A 27238-nucleotide genomic window follows, 5' to 3' on the forward strand; every position below is an offset into this window, starting at 1 on the left:
CCCCACACCACTAGAGTGAAATCTTCAACCACCAACTTACCATCCTGAGACAAGGCCGAGTATAGCCCACAAAGATCCCCGACACAGTACAACCCAAGGGGGGGGGGGGGGGACGGACCCAGACAGGCCGACCACAACAGTGAATCAACCCCCCCAGGTGACGCACCCCCCCCAGGGACGGCACGAGAGAGCCCCAGCAAGCCAGTGACTCAGCCCCCGTAACAGGGTTAGAGGCAGAGAATCCCAGTGGAAAGAGGGGAACCGGCCAGGCAGAGACAGCAAGGGCGGTTCGTTGCTCCAGAGCCTTTCCGTTCACCTTCCCACTCCTGGGCCAGACTACACTCAATCATATGACCCACTGAAGAGATGAGTCTTCAGTAAAGACTTAAAGGTTGAGACCGAGTTTGCGTCTCTGACATGAGTAGGCAGACCGTTCCATAAAAATGGAGCTCTATAGGAGAAAGCCCTGCCTCCAGCTGTTTGCTTAGAAATTCTAGGGACAATTAGGAGGCCTGCGTCTTGTGACCGTAGCGTACGTGTAGGTATGTACGGCAGGACCAAATCAGAGAGGTAGGTAGGAGCAAGCCCATGTAATGCTTTGTAGGTTAGCAGTAAAACCTTGAAATCAGCCCTTGTTTTGACAGGAAGCCAGTGTAGAGAGGCTAGCACTGGAGTAATATGATCAAATTTTTTGGTTCTAGTCAGGATTCTAGCAGCCGTATTTAGCACTAACTGAAGTTTATTTAGTGCTTTATCCGGGTAGCCGGAAAATAGAGCATTGCAGTAGTCTAACCTAGAAGTGACAAAAGCATGGATTAATTTTTCTGCATCATTTTTGGACAGAAAGTTTCTGATTTTTGCAATGTTACGTAGATGGAAAAAAGCTGTCCTCGAAATGGTCTTGATATGTTCTTCAAAAGAGAGATCAGGGTCCAGAGTAACGCCGAGGTCCTTCACAGTTTTATTTGAGACGACTGTACAACCATTAAGATTAATTGTCAGATTCAACAGAAGATCTCTTTGTTTCTTGGGACCTAGAACAAGCATCTCTGTTTTGTCCGAGTTTAATAGTAGAAAGTTTGCAGCCATCCACTTCCTTATGTCTGAAACACATGCTTCTAGCGAGGGCAATTTTGGGGCTTCACCATGTTTCATTGAAATGTACAGCTGTGTGTCATCCGCATAGCAGTGAAAGTTAATGTGGTCAGCATTTGATTGTAAGGAATTCTAGGTCAGGTGAACAATAGGACTTGAGTTCCTGTATGTTATTATGATCACACCACGGCTTGTTAATCACAAGGCATACACCCCCGCTCTTCTTCTTACCAGAGAGATGTTTGGATGTACCGACTCTGATAAGGTATCCCATGTGAGCCATGTTTCCATTAAACAGAGCATGTTACAATCTCTGATGTCTCTCTGGAAGGCAATCCTTGCTCGAATTTTGTCTACCTTGTTGTCAAGAGACGGGACATTGGCGAGTAGTATTCTCGGGAGCGGTGAGCGATGTGCCCCTCTATGGAGCCTGACCAGAAGAGCGCTCCGTCTGCCCCACCGTTGTTTTGCGTTGCCTATAGGGATCTATCCATTGTCCTGGGTGGTGGTCCAAACAGAAAGTTGTTTCGGGAAAGTTGCGATCCTGGTCATAATGTTGGTAATTTGAGGATGCTCTTATAGCCAATAGTTCTTCCCTGCTGTATGTAATAAGACTTAAGATTTCCTGGGGCAACAGTGTAAGAAATAATACATAAAAAAAACAAATACTGCATAGTTTCCTAAGAACGCGAAGTGAGGTGACAGTCTCTGTCGGCACCATGTTACCTTCCAACTCTCTTCCTAGATCTGGCCACCCTGACAGAGCATCAGAGTTCCTATTTGGAGATGGGAGGACCTTCCAGAAGGACAATGATCTCTGCAGTCCTCCACAAGTCAGGCCTTTATGTTGGAGTGGCCAGACGGGAGCCACTCCTCGGTAAAAGGCACATTACAGCCCACTTGGAGTTTGCCAAAAGGCACCTATAGGACTCTCAGATCATGAAAAACAAGATTATCTGGTCTGATGTAACAAAGTTTGAACTCTTTGGCCTGAATGCCAAGCGTCATGTCTGGTGGAAACCAGGCACCGTTCATCACCTGGCCAATACCATCCCTACAGTGAAGCATGGTCGTGGCAGAATCATGCTGTGGGGATGTTTTTCAGCGGCAGGGACTGGGAGACTAGTCAAGTTTGAGGGAAAGATGAATGGAGCAAAGTACAGAGAGATCTTTAATGAAAACCTGCTCCAGAGCACTCAGGATCTCAGACTGGGGGTGAATGTTCACCTTTCAACAGGACAACGACCCTAAGCACACAGCCAAGACAACGCAGGAGTGGCTTCGGGACAAGTATCTGAATGTCCTAGAGTCGCCCAGCCAGAGTTCGGCTTGAAATTGGATCGAACATCTCTGAAAATACCTTAAAATAGCTGTGCAGCGACACTCCCCATCCAACCTGACAGAGCATAAGATGAATGGGAGAAACTCCCCAAATACATGTTTTCCAAGCTTGTAGAAACATACCCAAGAAGACTTGAAGCTGTAATCGCTGCCAAATGTGCTTCAACAAAGTACTGATTAATGGGTCTAAAAACTTTTAAGTTGTAATAAATTCACAGAAAGTTCTAAAACCTTGTTTTGCTTTGTCATTATGGGGAAAAAATATTTAATACATTTTAGAAAAAGGCTGTAACTTTCTGACTTGGTGTACAGGGAGAATAATGTAAGAACGGCCCATGTTCTGAATTCCACCACTGTACATTTGGAAAGTGCTGAACAAATAGTTATATTGACTACGTACGTCTTAGCTCGCTTAATCAAAATTAAAGATTGCCTCTTATCCACTCATCATTCCCTTATGCCATAGTACAGTCATGGCCAAAAGTTTTGAGAATGACACAAATATTAATTTTCAAAGTTTGCTGCTTCAGTGTGTTTAGATATTTTCTGTCAGATGTTACTATGGAATACTGAAGTATAATTACAAGCATTTCGAAGGATTTTATTGACAATTACATTAAGTTGATGCAAAGAGTCAATATTTGCAGTGTTGACCCTTCTTTTTCAAGACCTCTGCAATCCGCCCTGGCATGCTGTCAATTGACATCTGGGCCAAATCCTGACTGATGGCAGCCCATTCTTGCATAATAAATGCTTGGAGTTTGTCAGAATTTGTGGGGTTTTGTTTGTCCACCCGCCTCTTGAGGATTGACCACAAGTTCTCAATGGGATTAAGGTCTGGGGAGTTTCCTGGCCATGGACCCAAAATATAAATGTTTTGTTCCTGAGCCACTTAGTTATCACTGTTGCCTTATGGCAAGGTGCTCCATCATGCATGCTGGAAAAGGCATTGTTCGCCACCAACCTGTTCCTGGATGGTTGGGAGAAGTTGCTCTCTGAGGATGTGTTGGTACCATTCTTTATTAATGACTGTGTTCTTAGGCAAAATTGTGAGTGAGCCCACTCCATTGGCTGAGAAGCAACCCCACACATGAATGGTCTCAGGATTCTTTACTGTTGGCATGACACACGACTGATGGTAGCACTCACCGTGTCTTCTCCGGACAAGTTTTTTTCCAGATGCCCCAAACAATCGGGAAAGGGGATTCATCAGAGAAAATGACTTTACCCCAGTCCTCAGCAGTCCACTCCCAGTACCTTTTGCAGAATACCAGTCTGTCCCTGATGTTTTTCCTGGAGAGAAGTGGCATCTTTGCTGCCCTTCTTGACACCAGGCCATCCTCCAAAAGTCTTTGCTTCACTGTGCGTGCAGATGTACTCACACCTGCCTGCTACCATTCCTGAGCAAGCTCTCTACTGGTGGTGCTGCAATCCCGCAGCTGAATCAACTTTAGGAGACGGTCCTGGCGCTTGCTGGACTGTCTTGGGTGCCCTGAAGCATTCTTCACAACAATTGAACCGCTCTCCTTGAATGTCAGGTGGTCCTTTTGTGGCAGGGCTGAAATGTAGTGGAAATGTTTTTGGGGGATTCAGTTCATTTGCATGGCAAAGAGGGACTTTGCAAATAATTTAAATTAATCTGCAAACTCTTCATAATATTCTGGAGTATATGCAAATTGCCATCATACAATGTGAGGCAGCGACTTTGTGAAAATTAATATTTGTCATTCTCAAAACTTTTGGCCACGGCTGTACATCTCAATTGTCAGTCGAAACCACATTTATTGAAGCAAGTCAACCATATCAGCTATGTTTCTTAAAATTGCAGTAAATTTAGGCTGAATTAACTGTTTCGCTGCCAGACAAGGCTCCGCTGATAGTCAGGTGTAGCAGTAGTAAGGATTCACTCCATGGTGCTGCAAAGAAAGCTCTGCTGTTGGGACAGATGTATTTAGGCCTTAACAGTTTTTGGGCCCTGTTTGTCACTGTTATTTTGCAATTAATGTGTCATAACTGTAGGTTTTGTCATCCAGCAGATGACACAGTTGACACTACATTTAATGTGAAAACACATTCAGTCAGTAGAGCTCTGGTACCCGACCTGAGCCCGACGGGCACCGATATTATACATTTGGTTAGGGCCAGGTAGGGTCTGTTTTTTCATCAATAAGTATGGGCAGGGCTCGTGTATCACTAAATTGATCACTAGAATGTTGAAGCTGAGACATTTGCTTGTGCTCCGCTGTGCAGTACAGTCATATCTGGTGTCAGAAGTGCTTCAACCTCATCAAATATACAACAGCAGAGATTATTCCATGGAAAATAATAATGTTTTTTGAGTTTTGTCAGAGTTTAGAGTGACAAAAAGTAGCTAACAGTTCTCTTATGTCTCTTCATTGAGCAGTGCAGCCCAAGGGTAGCTGTTGCTATGGATACTCACAGACTCAGCGATGCCATGAGCAGAGTGTATGCAGAGCGAGCTGCATGCAGGAAGCGAGTAATAGACAGAGAAAAGCAGCTAATGGATTTACTAATGGAGGAAGTTATTTCTGATTTCGGGTTTCGGGCAGGGCCGGGCCTGAAATCTGTCAGAAGCAATCTGCCTGGGTAGTGTAGGGTCTTTAAGTCGCAGGAATGGGTATGACTCATGCTTAAAATTCATTCCTGTGCAGGGCTCTATCAGTCAGACAGAGACCCTGTATATTGCAATAAAAAAAATTCAGTGGAAAGGAGAAATATGGCCTAGGCCTATCTCTTCCTGCCTGCCTGCCATAAGAAGCACTGAGAAGTTCAGTGATCATGTGATTGTTAATTGGGATTAGTGGGCCAGTGGTAGATCACCTCTCCAATCCCCTCTTCTCGAGCCAATGTATTTATAGGTCTAAAGACATTGGATTGGATTTCTAATGCTCATCTGCTGGATCTGACAATGGTGGTTGCTTTCCCCCCAAAAGTCTAAGACATTTTGGGCCGTTTTTCACTACCTTGACACATTGGCTTCTACAGTGCTCCTCCTGTATAGGAGAATCAAGTGCTTTATGGCTTTGGATTCAAAGCACTCTCAGCTACAAATAGTAGAATATCAAAACAGACTTTTGAGACACTTATGAGTGATTATGTGTGATAAAGGCAAAAAAGCAAAAAACTCCTTGCTTAATTTTGTAAGATAAAGCATTGCACACACTGAGGAAGTAGGTTTTGTCCAATATAATCAGATTTTCCCATCGGTCTTGGGTACCTCTATACATTTTAGGGGGCAAAAATATTAATCAAACAAACAGCTATATACATTTTTTGGACTACTCTCCACGTCTGTTTTTCAACAGAACAAAAAGCCCAATCAGACAGAATTGCCGTGTCTGTCCCTCACGTTATGCCACAGGTGAAGAGGTCACCCTTGACCCCACACTCATTAGTGGGATTAGATCTCCATCTACTGGCCTTCATGTGATGTAGCAGTTGGTCACAGCAATGTCAATGAAATGGAAAAACAGGGTCCTGTACCATGTCTTAGTCTTGTGGTGCACAGAGTAGTACTGTAGTGTCCATCAACATGGTAAAGAGGAGGTTGCCATCTCTGATCCACCTCAGTGAGTTGGTTGGTCTGGCTCATCGTATCTTCTTGACTTAAATAAAAAATATAAATTAGGATTTAGTTGTACATAGCAGAAATTTGACTTCCTTGGCCTGGATCCTTTGTCTGATCTTCCAGAGGCAGCTCTATTCATCCCGGGAGATGCACCAAAATGTAGACACAGGAGAATATGTAGAAGGAGTGGGGCCCTAGACAGACTCAGGTGGCTTGCATACAATTACTTACAAATGTTCAGTCCCTAGACAATGAAAAACACAAGCTCAGAGCGAGGATCTCCTTCCAGAGAGAAATCAGGGATTGTAACATACTCTGTTTTACAGAATCATGGCTCTCTCCGGATGCATTGTCCCCCTCCATTCAGCCAGCGGGGTTCGATGTCCGTCGCGTGGACTGGAAGAAAGAACTCTATGGGAAAAAGAAAGGTGGAGGGGTTTGTTTCATGATTATCAACTGCCTTTTGTTCTACCAATCTGGAGTACCTTACCATCAAATGCTGACTACATTACCTCATGAGAAAATGTTCTTCGGTCATCGTCACTGCCATAGATTCCCCCCACAAGCCGACAGCACAACTGCTTTCAAGGAACTACACTATGTGCAAACTGGAAACCGCATACCCTGAGGCTGCATTTATTGTAGCTGGTTACTTTAATAAAGGAAATCTAAGGAAAATGATACCGCTATTCTATCAACACATCTCCTGTGCTACACTTGCAACATGAAGCCTGGATCATTGCTACTGTCCCTTCTGGGGTGACTACAAGGCCCTCCCCCACCCTCCCTTCAGCAAATCAGATCACTCCTCCACTGCACACTGCCCTCTCCCACCTAGAATACCTATGTAAGAATGCTTTTCATCGACAACAGCTAAGCATTCAACACCATAGTGTCCTACAAGCTCAGCGGTAGGCCTGATTACCAACAACGATGAGACAGCCTAAAGGGAGGCCCTGTCGGAGTGGTGCCAGGAAAATAATCCCCCCCTCAACGTCAACAAACCAAAGGGGCAGAGGAGAGCAGAGAAACATCGCCCCATTCACCTGGACAGGGCCAGAGTGGAGAGGGTCAAAAGCTTCATGGTCCTCGTGATGCACATCACTAACAACCTGAAATGGTCCCTTTACACAGATAGTGTAGTGAAGACGGCGCAACAGCGTCTCTTCAACGTCAGGAGGCTGAATAAATTCCTCTTGGCCCAAAGAACTTCTACAGATGCACCATTAAGAACATCCTGTATGGCTGTATCTCCACCTGGTATGGCAATTGCACCATACGCAACCGCAGGCCTGTCCAGAGGGTAGTGCAGTCAGCCCAATGCATCCCCGGGTGCACAATGCCTGCCCTCCAGAACATCTATAGCACCCAGTGTCACAGGAAGGCCAAGAAGATCATCAAGGACCTCAGCCAGCTAAGCCACAGCCTGTTCACCCCACTACCATCTAGAAGGAGGAGACAGTAAAGGTGCATCAAAGCTGGGAACGAGAGACTGAGAAACAACTTATACTGTATCTCCAGGCCATCAGACTGATGAATAGTCACCACTAGCTTTAGTCACTGTTAGTAGCCGGATACCACCCGGTGCTCTGCCCTGCACCTTAGAGATGGGCTGTGAATACTTTCTGAAGTAAACAGTATGTAGAGATCATAAAACGTGACCAGTGTTCAATGACTCTATGTACATAGATGGGGTAGTCATTGAAAATCATGTTACATAGAGTACATAGAGTCATTGAACACTGGTCACGTTTTATGATCTTTACATACTGTTTACTTCAGAAAGTATTCACACCCCTTTTTCCACATGTTGTCTTGTTACAGCCTGAATTTAAATTGGATTGATAAGTTGTGTCACTGATCTGCCCCTAATGTCAAAGTGGAATTTAGTTTTGAGAAGTTTTTAAACAAATTAATTGAAAGTGATAAGTTGAAATGTTTTGAGTCAAAAAGTAATCAACCCATTTGTTATGGAAAACCTAAATCGTTTAGGGGTAGAAATGTGCTTAACAAATCATATAAGTTGCATGGATTCATTCTGTGTTCCATAATAGTCGTTAACCCCTCTGCGCACGGAACACGGTAGCGGGCTGAAATTCCACAACATAAGGTGATCGCTACATAAATAGTCATATTAAACATTCATGAAAATACAAGTGTCTCACATGTATCGGAAGCCTAGAATCTTGCTAATCTAACTGCGTCGTCAGATTCAAAAAAGGATTTACTGCGAAAGAATACATTGCGATTACCTGAGCACAGAGCCCCATAAAAAACAACTTTCAACCAGCACAGGCGCTACAAAATCACAAACTGCAATAATATAAATTGTTTACCTTTGACGATCTTCTTCTGTTTGCAATTCCAATGCTCATTGTTACACAATGAATGATCTTTTGTTTGATCAAATCCGTTTTTATAGCCGAAACATTTTGTGAACCGCTTGTGTAGTGAATTCCGTCTCATTCCATTTTCGACGACACATTCCAGGTAAATCACCCACACAGAATGTGACTTTTCCAGTCATGTTTGGTTTCACTGCAATCAACTGGTTTGTTTGTAACACAATCAAACCTGATGGGCCATTTCGCTGGACGTATTGACTGAAAGAAACCGATTTGAAGACAACAAGTAATGACATCATTGTGCACCAATGATTTGCCCGCTGTTTTGTTGATTGACTGTATTTTAACCCAATGACCACTGATTGTCTTGAAATCTAGCTGGGTAGATAGCCAATGAGCTGAGCTAAACAGCAATACGCCATGTTTATGTGTTGCAAGACCAACCCATGTAGTAAGCTCCAGTGTAAAGAGAGTCATGCGCTATTGAATTTTCATACCGGAAGGAGAAACACATTACGCATTGCATTGTTTGGTAAACGCGCAGATTCAGCTGTTTATATATCAATCATTATGGCGACTAAGTCAAGTCTAGATATACAGATGTACAAACAATTTTAGAATAAATTGATTGGGAAGGTGAGACAGAGATTGTTGTAGGACGCTTCATTTAGCGATTGTGGAGGAATATTTTTTGAACGGGAGAGGACATCGTTTTGGACTGTTAAGTTCTTATCATGCTAATGCCCTTGTTTGAAATTAATAATATAGAATATTATTTGTGATTTTTTATTTATTTTAGAAGCAATATATAAACATTTAATGTCATGAAATGTGAGATGCGTGTGTCTGCCGCCCCACCGCAACCCACATGAAATAGCCTATTTGAGGCTGTTGAGGAGAGGGCAGGACACCATCAATGGCCAAAGTGAAATGGAGACAGTAGATACAGCTGGTCTGTTGTAATATAACAGTAGATCTTTCTGAAATGTCATAATATAAAAGAGACGGTAGATCTAGCAGGTAATAATAATATAATAATATATTCAACCTTCAACTCTCTATATATATATATGTTTATTATACCTGTTGATACAGGGCTCACATGTGAAACTATTCTAACTGAACATTTTCTTTCACAGTGACACTGCCTCCGAATGGGAGTCTTATCCGGTGTCCTGTGTGAATTTAAGTTTGCTCTCTCTAATTATTTTATTTTTCCCAATTTATTTTGGGGGGGTGTGTTAGAATACCATTTTGGTATTTTGTATATAGTTATTTGTTTCCAAATGTATACCTTCACCAATTTGGCCACTTGGGTACATTTGGGCGACTTGTGTGGGACACCTGGGTGATTTCATGATAAATGTCATGTAAGCACACTCATTTTGGAAGTTATCATTCTGAAACTTTGCACAAGTACTGTTGCCCTCTTATATTTTCCACTGAAATTGTCCCCATCATCCTATCTGAATGTTTGTTTTATCTTGTTCATTTTAAAGATGATATAAAAATAAAAAACTTATGTTTTTTTCATTGTTTTATCTAAACCAGATTTATTGTGTGTTATTCTCCTACATTCAATTCATTTACACAAACTTCAGAGTGTTTTCTTTCAAATGGTACCAAGAATATGCATATCCTTGGTTCTGTGCCTGAGCTACAGGCTGTTAGATTTGGGTATGTCTTCAGGCGGAAATTGCACAAAGTAGGGGGGGGAGCTGCAAGAGTTTTTAACATGATTTTCAATGACTACCCCATCGCTGTACCCCACACAAACAATTATCTTAAGGTCCCTCAATTGAATGTCAAGCACAGAGTTCAACCACAAGAAGGTCACCAACTGGTAGATGTGAAAGGAAACAGACACTGGATATTAATTTGAGCATAGTGAAGTTATTAATTAGGCTACAAAAATACAGGTGTCCTTCTTAAAAACTCTTTGGGCTAAGGGGCGGTATTTTGACGTCCGGATAAAAAGCCCAGAAGCTAGGATATGCATATAATATGTAATATTGGATAGACAACATTCTAAAGTTTCTAAAACTGTTAAAATAATGTCTGAGTATAACAGAACTGAAATGGCAGGCAAAACCCCGAGGACAAACCACAGCATCACACTGATTTCAATGGCTGGCGCTTTTATTATACGGCGAAATCCTCCCTGATTGCAGTTCCAAAGGCTTCCACCAGATGTCAACAGTCTTGAGAAAGAGTTTCAGGCTGATTTCTTGAAAAATGAGTGGCTCCCATTTTGGCTGTAGTGTTTCCAAGCGCGTGGAGGAAAGCGCGTTCTTGGTGATTTATTTAAAGACGGTAACGATTCTCCGTCTTAAATTTGATCGTTTATTTGCATATTAGGGTACCTAAGGTTTTATTATAAACGTTCATTGACTTGTTTGGTTAAGTTTATTAGTAACGTTTGGGATTCATTTTGTGTGCATTTTTAAGGAGGGAAATCGGTGGATTATTGACTGAAGCGCTCCAGCTAAACTGAGTTTTTATGGCTATAAAGAAGGACTTTATATTTTTGCTTTGGCCATAAAGCCTTTTTGAAAGCTGAAACCTTGGCTGGATTAACAAGAAGTTAAGCTTTATTTTGATGTATTGCACTTTGGATTTTATGACTCTAGGGGCAGTATTTCATTTTTGGATAAAAAGACGTGCCCGTTTTAAGCGCAATATTTTGTCACTAAAAGATGCTCGACTATGCTTGGAATTGATAGTTTTGGAAAGACGACACTCTGACGTTTCCAGAACTGCAAAGATTTTCACTGTGAGTGCCTTAGAACAAAAGCTACAGGCAAAACCAAGATGTTTGAGCGACCAGGAAATGAACAGGATTTCTGAGGGTACGTTTTCCATGATCGCCTTATATGGCTGTGAATGCGACAGGAATGAACGGACACTTTCTAGCGTTTCCCCAAGGTGTCTGCAGCATTGTGACGTATTTGTAAGACATATCATTGGAAGATTGACCATAAGAGACTACAATTGCCAAGTGTCCCGCACGGTGTCTGCGTGGAAATTGGAGCGCAAAAGTCAGCTACCAGTATTTTTCCATCCGAATCAGAGAACAAAGAAGGCTTCTAGGACTGCCATTTCAATGAAGAGATATATGACAAAACACCTTGAGGATTGATTCAAACAACGTTTTCCATGTTTCAGTCGATATTATGGAGTTAATTTGGAAAAAAAGTTTGACGTGTAGGTGACTGAATTTTCGGTTAGTTTCGGTAGCCAAATGCATAGTAACAAAACGGAAGGATGTGTCCTACACAAGAATCTTTCAGGAAAAACTGGACATCTGCTATGTAACTGAGAGTCTCCTCATTGAAACATCTGAAGTTGTTCAAAGGTAAATTATTTTATTTGATCCCTTTGCTGGTTTTTGTGAATATGTTGCATGCTAAATGCTAACGCTAAATGCTAAGCTAGCTATCACCACTCTTATACAAATTATTGATTTTCTCTGGTTCTAAAGCACATTTTGAAAATCTGAGACGAAACGATTGTTAAGAAAAGGATAAGCTTGAGAGCAGGCATATTTATTTCATTTCATTTGCGATTTTTAGAAATCGCTAACGTTGCGTTATGGTAATGAGCTTGAGGCTGTAGTAATGCGACCGCATGCGGGATGGGGCGGACTATGAGGTTAAATATAAAAAATACTGTATTTTGAATTGGGCGCTGTGCAATTTCACTGGATGTTGGCCAGGTGGGATGCTACCGTCCCACGTACCCTAGAGAGGTTTTAACTAATTTGCCGTAGAGCGGTGGTCACCAACTTTTTCTGAGTCAAGATCACTTTCTAAATTAAAATGCAAGCCGAGATCGACCGCTCAGATTTCTTTTTAAAACATGACTTAATGCTGTATAAGCTATCGTTTTTTTAACCTATTAAAAACAGTTTTACATCACTGAGGTTTGTGCAGTAGGTTTTGGCCCAATACATTGCATATTGGCTATGCTTGTATTGCCTTGCCAGTTCTCTTCTCAGGCCATTTGGAAATTATATTTCAAAATTTGAGGTATATGATCACACTGGTAATTTATTTATTGTATTATACTGAACAAAAATATAAACGCAACATGCAACAATTTCATTGAAATTACTGAATTATAGTTGTCATGACTTGCCCTCCTGCATGAAGATCAAAGGTATCGCCTAACCAAAGGTTTCAAGACCCCCGTAAATACCTTGCAGGTACTGTCTCTCCCTAGCCAGGCACTATTGAGGGGAAAGAACCATTTTGTTACAAGGAGATTCTTCCCGCCGAAACTATAACATCCAAAAGTGGATAATGAAACAATATTCCTAACACAAATAATGTGGGAAATGGCCAGGAGGGACTTAACCTCTAGTGACACCCCATCCCGTGAACGGGACCTTTGTCATCATCTGACACTAATTAGCATAACGCAACGGACAAAATATTACTAGAAAATATTCCTATTCATGAAAATCACAATTGAAATATATTGAGACACAGCTTAGCCTTTTGATAATCACACTGTCATCTCAGATTTTCAAAATATGCTTTACAGCCAAAGCTAGACAAGCATTTGTGTAAGTTTATCGATAGACTAGCATAGCATTTTGTCCAGCTAGCAGCAGGTAACTTGGTCACGGAAATCAGAAAAGCAATCAAATTAAATTGTTTACCTTTGGTGAGCTTCGGATGTTTTCACTCACGAGTCTCCCAGTTAGATAGCAAATGGTCCTTTTTACACCAAATATTTTTTTTTTGTAGGCGAAATAGCTCCGCTTGTTCTTCACGTTTGGCTGAGAAATCGCCCGGAAATTGCAGTCACGAAAACGGTGAAAAATATTTAAAATTAGCTCCATAATATCGACAGAAACATGGCACGTTGTTTATAATCAATCCTCAAGGTGTTTTTCAATTATCTATTCGATAATATATCCATGGGGACAATTGGTTTTTCAGTAGGACCGATTGGAGTAATGGCTACCTCTGTATTTTACGCGAGAATCTCTCTGGGAGCATCAGATGACCACTTGCGCAATGTATCCGCCTACGGGTATTCTTCAACATAAATGCGTAAAACTACGTCGCCATGCTGTAGACACCTTCGGGAATACGGAGAAAGAATCTGGTTGATAGCCCATTCACTGCTCAATAGGGACACATTGGAACTCAACGCTTTCAAAACATGAGGCACCTATGCCCAGAAACATTGTAACTTTAAGAGCTTTCACAATGTATGTCAGAGTTGTTAAATGTATATGATTAAATACAAAACTATTTGTGATTTTAGCCATCTAAATGAGATAATTGTTTTTCATGTAAAGCTTTACCCAGTCAGTAACCACGCCCACGTGAGCACAGACATTATGCCAAAAGGAACGCCCCTTTTTCCAGAGTGCTTATAAAAGGACTCCTAACGAAATGTACATGAGACCAGAAAACGTGGCGCTATGGCTACACATTGAAATGGTTGCAATTTAAATACAGACCAAAACATGACGGGTTGCTGCCAGTGTGGAAAGGGGTCTTAGCTGTACCCTGAATAATAAACCACTAGACCAGAAAGCGTGGAGCGGTGGATACACGTGGAAATGGTTAGACTCTATCAGACCAGAGAACGTGAAGACCAGCATGACTAACAGTGTGAAGGTGAAGACTAGACATTCACAGTCTGCAGCTATAATGTAAACTAGTCTAGAACTTTAACCAAAGACACGAGGGAGATCCCTTCAAACGACCATTAGAACGTCTTAAGGATCCAATGGACAACCAGAGACTTTCTGTGGAATACTCCCCATAGACGGACCAGGCGATTTCAACAGAGATACGACAAAGACATACAAGCGTAAATATGTGTTGCATTTCTAAATCCGAATGAGCGGTTGTTAGGGTGCAAAATATCCATATTTACGATGAGCGTATTATTGAACTGTATGTACGATTGTTTAATTCCTTTGTCTCTCCTTCTCCCGCTCTTTCTTTCCCCACCCCATTCATTGTGTCCAAGACACAAAGGGGGGGAATACTAGCCCAGACCCAATATGAGCCTCGTCAAGGCCGGTGATGGGTTAGATACTAATTGCAACAACAATTGTTACGAGATTAATTTAATCACATAATCAATTCAAAGTATTTAATTGATTTGATAGAATAATCATCATCACATGATATTCACGTCATGACACAGTTCATATGAGGAAATCAGACAATTTAAATAAGTTTATCAGACTCTAATCTTTGGATTTCACATGACTGGGAATACAGACATGCATCTGTTGGTCACATATACTGTACCGTAAACAAATGGACCTCAGGATCTCATCATGGTATTTTTGTGCAATTAAATTGCCATCGATAAAATGCAATTGTGTTTGTTGTCCGTAGCTTATGCCTGCCCATACCATAACCCTACCGCCACAAATGTTCAAAACATTGACATCAGTAAACCGCTCGCCCACACCATGTCATACACGTGGTCTGCGGTTGTGAGGCCTGTTGGACAAATTCTCTAAAACGACGTTGAATACGGCTTATGGTTGAGAAATGAACATTCAATTATCTGGCAACAGCTCTGGTGGACATTCCTGCAGTCAGCATACCAATTGAACGCTCCCTCAAAACGTGAGACATCTGTGACATTGTGTCTTGTGGCAAAATTGCACATTTTAGAGTGGCTTTTTATTTTCCCCAGCACAAGGTGCACCTGTGTAATGACAATGCTGTTTAATCAGCTTCTTGATATGCCACGTACCTTCAGACACAGGAAATGGTTCAAAATGGGAATACTTTGCATTTCTGGCTCTAGGGCTGATGAATCAAGTGCACTTACCGTCAAGAGCGCGAAATAAATAAAAAATAGGAACGCAAGCCTTTATCGTTGGGTTTTTAACAGACATTTTTAGTGATCGACTAGAAATGTCTTGGAGATTTACCAGTCGATCATGATCAACCGTTTGGTGATCACAGTCGTAGAGGAAGGAATCCGCTCAGGGATTACACAATGAGGGCAATGGTGACTTTAAAACAGTAACAGGGTTTAATGGTTGTGATATGAGAAAACGCAGGATGGATCAACAAAATTGTAGTTACTCCACAATGCTATCCTAAATGACAGAGTGAAAAGATGGAAGCGTGTACAGAATAATGAAAAGAAGGAATTGTGTAGAGCATAAAAATATTCCTAAACATGCGTCCTTTTTACAACAAGGCACTAACAGTACTTTCGGAAAGTATTCAGACCCCTTGACTTTTTCCCAACATTTTTACGTTATAGCCTTATTGTAAAATAGATGGAAAAATGTGTAATCCTCGGCAATCTACACACAATACCCCGTAATGACAAATCAAAAACAGATTTTTAGACAGTTTTGCTCATTTAAAAAATGTAAAACAGAAATGCTTTATTTACCTAAGTATTCAGATCCTTGCTATGAGACACGAAATTGAACTCAGGTGCATCCAGTTTCCATTGACCATCCTTGAGATGTTTCTACAACTTGATTAGAATCAACGTGTGGGAAATTCAATTGATTGGACATGATTGGGAAGGTACACACCTGTCTAAATAAGGTCCCACAGTTGACAGTACACGTCAGAGCAAAAACCAAGCCATGAGATCGAAGGAATTGTCCGTAGAGTTCCCAAGACAGGATTGTGTTGAAGCACAGATCTGGGGAAAGGTACCAAAACATTTCTGCAGCATTGAAGGTCCCCAAGAACAGAGTGGCCCCCATCTTTCTTAAATGGATGAAGTTTGGAACTGCCAAAATGAGCAATCGGGGGGAGAAGGGCCTTGGTCAGAGAGGTGACCAAGAACCCAATGGTCCCTCTGACAGAGTTCTAGTGTTTCTCTGTTTCTCTTGCAGAAGGACAACTATCTCTGTAGCACTTCACCAATCAGGCCTTTGTGGTAGAGTGGTCAGATGGAAGCCATCCCTCAGTAAAAGGCACATGACAGCCCGCTTGGATTTTGCCAAAAGTCACCTAAAGAGTCTCAGACCATGAGAAACACGATTCTCTGGTGTGATGAGTCCATGGTTGAACTATTTGGCCTAAATGCAAAATGTCACATCTGGAGTACCTCTGGCACCATCCCTATGGTGAAGCATGGTGGTGGCAGCATCATGCTGTGGGGGTGTTTTTCAGCTGCAGGGACTGGGAGACTAGTCAGGACCGCAGACTGAGGCAAAGGTTCACCTTCCAACAGGACTATGACCCTAAGCACACAGCCAAGACAATGCAGATGTGGCTTTGGGACAAGTCTTCGAATGTCCTCGAGTGTCCCAGCCAGAGCCCGGACTTGAACTTCATCAAACATCTCTAGAGAGACCTGAAAATGGCTATGTAGCGATGCTCCCCATCCAACATGACAGCGCTTGAGAAGAATGGGATAAACTCCCCAAATACAGGTGTGCCAAGCTTGTAGCATTATACCAAAGAAGACTCAAGGCTGTAATCACTGTCAAAGGTGCTTCAACCATGTAAATTGTCTGAATACTTATGTACATTTTGATATTTATTTTTAAAATTCTTAATACATTGGTACATTTTTCAAAAAACATGTTTTTGCTTTGTCATTGTGGCATATTGTGTGTAGTTTGATGAGGGGTAAAAATTGATTGATTAAAGAATAAAGCTGTAACGTAACAAAATGTGGAAAAAGTCAAGGGGTCTGAATACATTCAGAATGCACTGTAACTGTGTGTGATGTGTATACTTTTGTTTCAAAGTAGATTTGTTTAAGACTACCAAGAATCACTCGATGTGACCCTGATTTAGCCCACTGCAGTAGAATGAAGGAAGTCTTGAGTTTTTGCTCACCTGAGTTTTACCAAGAGAGTTTTCATCTGTATTTTTCTTATCTGTTTATTTACCACCACAAACTATAGCTGACACTAAGACCGCGCTCAATGAACTGTATAGGCCCAAAAACAAACAAGAAAATGCACATTCAGGGAAAGTGTTATTTTGTGGCTGGTGATTTTAATGCAGGGAAACTGAAATCCGTTTTATCTCATTTTTACCAGGATGTCACCTGTGCAACTATAGAGGCAGCAAAACTCTAGATCACCTTCATTCCTCACATGGAAACGCAAGGCTCTCCCTCGCACTCACTTCGGCGAAACAGACCATAAGTCTATCCTCCCGCTTTCTGTTTACAAGCAAAAATTCTAACAGAAAGTACCAGTGACACGCTAAATATGGTAGTAGTCCGATGAAGCAGATGTTGAACTACAGGACTCTTTCGCTAGCACAGACTTGAACATGTTCTGGGATTCATCCGATAACATTGAGGAGTATACCAAATCAGTCACCGGCTTCATTAAGTGCATTGGTGACTTTGTTCCCACAGTGACCGCACGTACATACATATCCCAACTAGAAGCCATGGACTAAAGGCAACATCTGCATTGAGATAAAGACCTGCCACTAATCCAAACGCTCATAAGAAATCGCCCTACGACCTCAGGCAAGCCATCAAACAGAGAAATCGTCAATACAGGACTAAGATTGGATGCATAATCAGAGGATGTGATGGCCAGCTGGCAAGTGTCTTCACTGACATTTTCAACCTATCCCTGACCCGGTCTGAAATACAAACTTGTTTCAAGCAGACCACCATAGTTCTTGTGCCCAAGAATGACAAGGTAACCTGCCTAAATGACTATCGCCCCTTAGCACTCACATCTATAGCCATGAAGTGCTTTGAAAAGCTGGTCATGGCTCGAATCAACACCTTCATCCCAGACACCCTGGACCCACTCCAATTCCCATACTGCCCCAACAGATCCACAGATGACGCAATCTCTATTGCACTTCACACTGCCCTCACCAACCTGGATAAAAGTAATACCTATAAAATAATGCTGTTCATTGATTACAGCTCAGCATTCAACGCTATAGTCCCCTCCAAGCTCAGGACCCTGGGACTGAATACCTCCCTCTGCAACTGGATACTGTACTTCCTGACAGCCCGCCTCCAGTTGGTTAGGGTTGGGAAAAACACATCCGCTACGCTGACCATCAACAAGGGGGCCCCTCTGGGGTATGTGCTTAGTCCCTTCCCATACTCCCTGTTCACCCACAACTGCGTGGCTGCATCATCAAGTTTGCTGATGACACAGCGGTGGTAGGACTGATCACGCAGTCTATAGGGAGGAGGTCAGATACCAGCCAGAGTGTTGGCAAGACAAAAACCTCTCTGTCAATTATAGCAAGACAAAATAACTGATTGTGGATTACAGGAACTTGAGGGGCGAGCTTGTCCCCATCCACGTTGATGGGGCTGTAGTGGAACGGGTCGAGTTCCTAATTATCCACATCACTAAAGAATTAACATTATCGACACACAACCACACAGTTGTGATAAAGGGTAAGACAATGCCTCGTCCCCCTCAGGAGGCTGAACAGATTTGGCATGGGCCCTTAGATCCTCAAAAAGTTCTACAGCTGCACAATTGAAAGAATCTTGATTGGCTGCTTAACTGCTTGGCACAGCAAACGCAAGGCACCAGACCGCAAGGTGCTACAGAGGGTGGTGAGTACGGCCTAGTACATCACTGGGAATGAACTACCATAAAGATCCAGGATCTGTATACCAGGCGGTGTCAGAGAAAAACCCCAAAATGTTTCAAAGGTTCCAGACACCCAAGCCATAGTAACGGTACCAGTGCACCAAGTCTGGAACCAAAAGGACCCTGAACAGCTTCTACCCCCAAGCCATTAGACTGCTAAACAAGAATGCTAAATAGCTCATCAAATGGCTACCCGGACTACTTGCATTTACCCATTTTTTTGCACTAACTTTTTTTGCACTAACACTGACTCTATGCACACACATTGGACTCTACCTACACACTCACACACACTCACACTGACATCTCAACTCACACTACATATGCCCACACACACAACATGCTCACACATGCATACTGACGTCACACACACACATATTCACACCCTTTCACGCTCACCATATACGCTTCTGCTACCGACTATTATCAGTCCATTTGCCTAGTCACTTTACCCCTACATACTGTATATGTACATACAGTGCCTTACAAAAGTATTCATCACCCTTGGTATTTTTTGTATTTTGTTGCATTACAAACTGTAATTTAAATGGATTTTTATTTGGATTTCATGTAATGGATATACACAAAATATTCCAAATTGTCGAAGTGAAATGAAAGAAATAACTTGTTTCAAAAAAATATATAGATATATGGAAAAGTGGTGCATTCATATGTATTCACCCTCTTTGCTATGAAGCCCATAAAAAATATATTGTGCAACCAATTACCTTCAGAAGTCACATAATTAGTTAGATTGCACACAGGTGGACTTTATTTAAGTGTCACATGATCTCAGTATATATACACCTGTTCTGAAAGGCCCCAGAGTCTGGAACAACCCTATGCAAGGGGCACCACCAAGCAAGCAAGCAGCACCATAAAGACCAAGGAGCTCGCTAAATAGTACAGATCAGGAAAAACATCCCACGGTGCAACATTAAATCCATGGCACCACAACAAACCTGCCAAGACAGGGCCGACCACCAAAACTCACAGAACAGGCAAGGAGTGCATTAATCAGAGAGTGTCATGCTGATGAAAGAGGACCCAAAAGCGACTTGGCGAAAACAGAGTCTTTAATCCAGTAAAGTAAATACATTCAAAAAACACAACTTTCACTCGAAATGACGAGGACAAACTGGAGACTCGATCTTGAACAGCAGGTGAACAGCAGGTTGCCTCGGGAAGGCACTTGAACCAGACAGACTCAGACACCTGCTCACCACGCAGCATCTGAGGAAAACACGACACGACAGGGCGATACACAAACACAGCACGGTGAATTCTAGACAAGGAACCGACAGGGCAGAAACGAATAACAAGGAGAGAAATAGGGACTCTAATCAGGGAAAAGGATCGGGAACAGGTGTGGGAAGACTAAATGATGATTAGGGGAATAGGAACAGCTGGGAGCAGGAACGGAACGATAGAGAGAAGAGAGAGCGAGAGAGTGAGAGAGGGAGGGGGAGAGAGAGGGATAGAAAGAGGGAAAGAACCTAATAAGACCAGCAGAGGGAAACGAATAGAATGGGAAGCACAGGGACAAGACAAGATATTAAATGACAAAACATGACAGTACCCCCCCACTCACCGAGCGCCTCCTGGCGCACTCGAGGAGGAATCCTGGCGGCAACGGAGGAAATCATCAATGAGTGAACGGTCCAGCACGTCCCGAGACGGAACCCAACTCCTCTCCTCAGGACCGTAACCCTCCCAATCCACTAAGTATTGGTGACCCCGTCCCCGAGAACGCATGTCCATGATCTTATGTACCTTGTAAATAGGTGCGCTCTCGACAAGGACGGGAGGGGGAGGGAAGACGAACGGGGGTGCGAAGAAAGGGCTTGACACAGGAGACATGGAAGACAGGATGGACGCGACGAAGATGTCGCGGAAGAAGCAGTCGCACAGCGACAGGATTGACGACCTGGGAGACACGGAACGGACCAATGAACCGCGGAGTCAACTTACGAGAAGCTGTCGTAAGAGGAAGGTTGCGAGTGGAAAGCCACACTCTCTGGCCGCAACAATACCTTGGACTCTTAATCCTGCGTTTATTGGCGGCTCTCACAGTCTATGCCCTGTAACGGCAAAGTGCAGACCTCACCCTCCTCCAGGTGCGCTCACAACATTGGACAAACGCTTGAGCGGAGGGAACGCTGGACTCGGCAAGCTGGGATGAGAACAGAGGAGGCTGGTAACCCAGACTACTCTGAAACGGAGATAACCCGGTAGCAGACGAAGGAAGCGAATTGTGAGCGTATTCTGCCCAGGGGAGCTGTTCTGCCCAAGACGCAGGGTTTCTGAAAGAAAGGCTGCGTAGTATGCGACCAATCGTCTGATTGGCCCTCTCTGCTTGACCGTTAGACTGGGGATGAAACCCGGAAGAGAGACTGACGGACGCACCAATCAAACGACAGAACTCCCTCCAAAACTGTGACGTGAATTGCGGGCCTCTGTCTGAAACGGCGTCTAACGGGAGGCCATGAATTCTGAATACATTCTCGATAATGATTTGTGCCGTCTCCTTAGCGGAAGGAAGTTTAGCGAGGGAATGAAATGTGCCGCCTTAGAGAACCTATCGACAACCGTAAGAATCACAGTCTTCCCCGCAGACAAAGGCAGACCGGTAATGAAGTCTAGGGCGATGTGAGACCATGGTCGAGAAGGAATGGGGAGCGGTCTGAGACGACCGGCAGGAGGAGAGTTACCCGACTTAGTCTGCGCGCAGTCCGAACAAGCAGCCACGAAACGGCGCGTGTCACGCTCCTGAGTCGGCCACCAAAAGCGCTGGCGAATAGACGCAAGAGTGCCTCGAACACCGGGATGACCAGCTAACTTGGCAGAGTGAGCCCACTGAAGAACAGCCAGACGAGTGGAAACAGGAACGAAAAGGAGGTTACTAGGACAAGCGCGCGGCGACGCAGTGTGCGTGAGTGCTTGCTTAACCTGTCTTTCAATTCCCCAGACTGTTAACCCGACAACACGCCCATAAGGAAGAATCCCCTCGGGATCAGTAGAAGCCACAGAAGAACTAAACAGACGGGATAAGGCATCAGGCTTGGTGTTCTTGCTACCCGGACGGTAAGAAATCACAAACTCGAAACGAGCGAAAAACAACGCCCAACGAGCTTGACGGGCATTAAGTCGTTTGGCAGAACGGATGTACTCAAGGTTCTTATGGTCTGTCCAAACGACAAAAGGAACGGTCGCCCCCTCCAACCACTGTCGCCATTCGCCTAGGGCTAAGCGGATGGCGAGCAGTTCACGGTTACCCACATCATAGTTGCGCTCAGATGGCGACAGGCGATGAGAAAAATAAGCGCAAGGATGAACCTTATCGTCAGACTGGAAGCGCTGGGATAGAATGGCTCCCACGCCTACCTCTGAAGCGTCAACCTCGACAATGAATTGTCTAGTGACGTCAGGAGTAACGAGGATAGGAGCGGACGTAAAACGTTCTTTTAGAAGATCAAAAGCTCCCTGGGCGGAACCGGACCACTTAAAACACGTCTTGACAGAAGTAAGAGCTGTGAGAGGGGCAGCAACTTGACCGAAATTACGAATGAAACGCCGATAGAAATTAGCGAAACCTAAAAAGCGCTGCAACTCGACACGTGACCTTGGAACGGGCCAATCACTGACAGCTTGGACCTTAGCGGAATCCATCTGAATGCCTTCAGCGGAAATAACGGAACCGAGAAAAGTAACGGAGGAGACATGAAAAGAGCACTTCTCAGCCTTTACGTAGAGACAATTCTCTAAAAGGCGCTGTAGAACACGTCGAACGTGCTGAACATGAATCTCGAGTGACGGAGAAAAAATCAGGATATCGTCAAGATAGACAAAAACAAAGATGTTCAGCATGTCTCTCAGAACATCATTAACTAATGCCTGAAAAACAGCTGGCGCATTGGCGAGACCGAACGGCAGAACCCGGTACTCAAAATGCCCTAACGGAGTGTTAAACGCCGTTTTCCACTCGTCCCCCTCTCTGATGCGCACGAGATGGTAAGCGTTACGAAGGTCCAACTTAGTAAAGCACCTGGCTCCCTGCAGAATCTCGAAGGCTGATGACATAAGGGGAAGCGGATAACGATTCTTAACCGTTATGTCATTCAGCCCTCGATAATCCACGCAGGGGCGCAGAGTACCGTCCTTCTTCTTAACAAAAAAGAACCCCGCCCCGGCCGGAGGGGAAGAAGGCACTATGGTACCGGCGTCAAGAGACACAGACAAATAATCCTCGAGAGCCTTACGTTCGGGAGCCGACAGAGAGTATAGTCTACCCCGAGGAGGAGTGGTCCCCGGAAGGAGATCAATACTACAATCATACGACCGGTGAGGAGGAAGGGAGTTGGCTCGGGACCGACTGAAGACCGTGCGCAGATCATGATATTCCTCCGGCACTCCTGTCAAATCGCCAGGTTCCTCCTGAGAAGTAGGGACAGAAGAAACGGGAGGGATGGCAGACATTAAACACTTCACATGACAAGAAACGTTCCAGGATAGGATAGAATTACTAGACCAATTAATAGAAGGATTATGACATACTAGCCAGGGATGACCCAAAACAACAGGTGTAAACGGTGAACGAAAAATCAAAAAAGAAATAGTCTCACTGTGGTTACCAGATACTGTGAGGGTTAAAGGTAGTGTCTCAAATCTGATACTGGGAAGATGACTACCATCTAAGGCGAACATGGGCGTAGGCTTCTCTAACTCTCTGAAAGGAATGTCATGTTTCCGAACCCATGCTTCGTCCATGAAACAACCCTCAGCCCCAGAGTCTATCAAGGCACTACATGTAGCACCCGAACCGGTCCAGCGTAGATGGACAGACAAAGTAGTACAGGATCTTGATGGAGAGACTTGAGTAGTTGCGCTCACCTGTAGCCCTCCGCTTACAGATGAGCTCTGGCTTTACTGGACATGAATTAACAAAATGTCCAGCAACTCCGCAATAGAGGCACAGGCGGTTGGTGATCCTCCGTTCCCTCTCCTTAGTCGAGATGCGAATCCCTCCCAGCTGCATGGGCTCAGACTCTGAGCCAGAGGAGGGAGATGGTTGCGATGCGGAGCAGGGAAACACCGTTGATGCGAGCTCTCTTCCACGAGCCCGGTGACGAAGATCTACCCGTCGTTCTATGCGGATGGCGAGAGCAATCAAAGAGTCCACATCTGAAGGAACCTCCCGGGAGAGAATCTCATCCTTAACCACTGCGTGGAGTCCCTCCAGAAAACGAGCGAGCAGCGCCGGCTCGTTCCACTCACTAGAGGCAGCAAGAGTGCGAAACTCAATAGAATAATCCGTTATGGACCGTTCACCTTGGCATAGGGAAGCCAGGGCCCTAGAAGCCTCCCTACCAAAAACTGAACGGTCAAAAACCCGAATCATCTCCTCTTTAAAGTTCTGGTACTTGTTAGAGCAATCAGCCCTTGCCTCCCAGATAGCTGTGCCCCATTCTCGAGCCCGGCCAGTAAGGAGTGAAATGACGTAAGCAACCCGATCTCTCTCTCTAGAGTATGTGTTGGGTTGGAGAGAGAACACAATCTCACACTGCGTGAGAAAGGAGCGGCACTCAGTGGGCTGCCCGGAGTAGCAAGGTGGGTTATTAACCCTAGGTTCTGGAGGCTCGGCAGGCCAGGAAGTAACAGGTGGCACGAGACGAAGACTCTGGAACTGTCCAGAGAGGTCGGAAACCTGAGCGGCCAGGTTCTCCACGGCATGGCGAGCAGCAGACAATTCCTGCTCGTGTCTGCCGAGCATGGCTCCTTGGATCTTGACGGCAGTGTAACGAGCGTCTGAAGTCGCTGGGTCCATTCCTTGGTCGGTTCCTTCTGTCATGCTGATGAAAGAGGACCCAAAAGCGACTTGGCGAAAACAGAGTCTTTAATCCAGTAAAGTAAATACAATCAAAAAACACAACTTTCACTCGAAATGACGAGGACAAACTGGAGACTCGATCTTGAACAGCAGGTGAACAGCAGGTTGCCTCGGGAAGGCACTTGAACCAGACAGACTCAGACACCTGCTCACCACGCAGCATCTGAGGAAAACACGACACGACAGGGCGATACACAAACACAGCACGGTGAATTCTAGACAAGGAACCGACAGGGCAGAAACGAATAACAAGGAGAGAAATAGGGACTCTAATCAGGGAAAAGGATCGGGAACAGGTGTGGGAAGACTAAATGATGATTAGGGGAATAGGAACAGCTGGGAGCAGGAACGGAACGATAGAGAGAAGAGAGAGCGAGAGAGTGAGAGAGGGAGGGGGAGAGAGAGGGATAGAAAGAGGGAAAGAACCTAATAAGATCAGCAGAGGGAAACGAATAGAATGGGAAGCACAGGGACAAGACAAGATAATAAATGACAAAACATGACAGAGAGGCAACAAAGAGACTAAAGATAACTCTGAAGGAGCTGCAAACCTCCACAGCGGAGATTGGAGCATCTGTCCATAGGACCACTTTAAGCCGAAAGCTCCACAGAGCTGGCCTTTACAGAAGAGTGGCCAGGAAAGAAAAAAATAAGCAAACACTTTTGGTGTTCACCAAAAGGCAAGTGGGAGACTCCCCAAACACATGGAAGAAGCTATCCTTCTCAGATGAGACTAAAATGTAGCTTATTGGCCATAAAGAAAAACGCCATGTCTGGTCGCAATCCCAACACCCTCTTCACCCCGAGAACCCTATCCCCATAGTGAAGCATGGGGGTGGCACCATCATGCTCTGAGGATGTTTTTCATCGGCAGGGACTGGGAAACTGATCCGAATTGAAGGAATGATGGATGGCGCTAAATACAGGGAAATTCTTGAGGGAAACCTGTTTAAGTCTTCCAGAGATTTGAGACTAGGACAGAGGTTCACCTTCCAACAGGACCATGAACCTAAGCATACTGATAAAGTAACACTCGAGTGGTGTAAGGGGAAACATTTAAATGTCTTGGAATGGCCTAATCAAAGCCTCAATCCAATTGAGAATCTGTGGTATGACTTAAAGATTGTTGTACACCAGCGGAACCCATCCAACTTGAAGGAGCTGGAGCAGTTTTGCCTTGAATAATGGGCAAAGATCCCAGTGGCGCGATGTGCCAAGCTTATAGTGACATACCCCAAGAGACTTGCAGCTGTAATTGCTGAGAAAGGTGGCTCTACAAAGTATTGATTTTGTCGGGTGAATAGTTATGCACGCTCAAGTTTTCATTTTTTTTTGTCTTATTTCTTGTATTTCTACCAATAAAAACAATTTTGCATATTCAAAGTGGTAGGCATGTTGTGTAAATCAAATGATACAAACCCCCCCCCCCCAAATCTATTTTTAATTCCAGGTTGTAAGGCAACAAAATAGGAAAAATGCCAAGGGGGGTGAATACTTTTGCAAGCCACTGTAGCTACCTCAATTACCTTGTACCCCTGCACATTGACTCGGTACTGGTACTCCCTGTATATAGCCATGTTATTTTTAGTCGTTATTGTTATTCATTATTCACTGTGTATTTATTACTTGTGTATCTATTTCTATATATATATATTTAGTTTAAAAAAATATATTTACCTTTAACTCTGCGTTTTTGGGAAAGGACCCATAAGCAAGCATTTCACTGTTAGTCTACACCTGTTGTTTACAAATTATGTGACAAATATAATTTCATCATAATAGGAAAACTATCTGGACCAGATCATCTCCTTCATCCTCACTGCTCTTCAAAGTAATGTCTAACTCTTGTTTCATGGTGAACGATTATTTTGCCTCACGGACTTGTCGACTCAACCCGTCGGCATCTCTGAGATTTATCACTACGTGAGGCTTCGGGAATAAATCTGAGAACCACCAATCAACTTCCTGTTGGTTGTGTGAAAGCCTCATCTGTGACTGGGTAACAAAATTGTGATGGGGTACAAATTAATCATCTGGACAGGACTCAGGTTAGTGTTTTTCATCATGAATGGAAGATGAAAAAGCACATTTTGGTTTTCAGGAATTTTCACAATATAGCCAATTTTGACTTCGCAGCTGGCCCAAATAGTGGAAATTGCACAATTCTGCCTCCAGGGCAAGATTCATGACACTAAACCTTAATTAACCTGCGGCTGGAAGGGGTGTATCGATCAAGCGTCTCAAAGTACGAGTGCTGATTCAGGATCAGTTTTGCCTTTTAGATTCCAATGAATAAGGTTTTATGGACTGTGTAAACACTGTAAAGCGGCTACTGTGAATTTGACAGTAATTTACAGGCAGCTTGGTGGCAAGTAAATTTCTGTATTTCATATTACATTACACCTATTGTAATGTAAACA

At 43.8% G+C, this 27238-nt stretch overlaps 1 protein-coding gene across 17 annotated transcripts in view; it reads left to right on the forward strand.

Moving 5' to 3' along the window:
- Positions 1-27238, forward strand: part of ablim1a (actin binding LIM protein 1a) — a 147417-nt gene that overhangs the window by 43356 nt on the left and 76823 nt on the right. The window contains exon 1 of one of the 17 annotated variants that reach the window (XM_046359151.1): positions 13957-14202. The exons of the other annotated variants lie outside the window; for them this stretch is intronic. The gene's annotated coding sequence lies outside the window, so the exon portion shown is untranslated. Of the gene's footprint in view, positions 1-13956; positions 14203-27238 lie in introns of those variants that run through there. 17 annotated transcript variants of the gene reach the window in all.

This window comes from Oncorhynchus gorbuscha, linkage group LG08, assembly GCF_021184085.1.
Source record: "Oncorhynchus gorbuscha isolate QuinsamMale2020 ecotype Even-year linkage group LG08, OgorEven_v1.0, whole genome shotgun sequence".
Taxonomy (NCBI): Eukaryota; Metazoa; Chordata; class Actinopteri; order Salmoniformes; family Salmonidae; genus Oncorhynchus; species Oncorhynchus gorbuscha.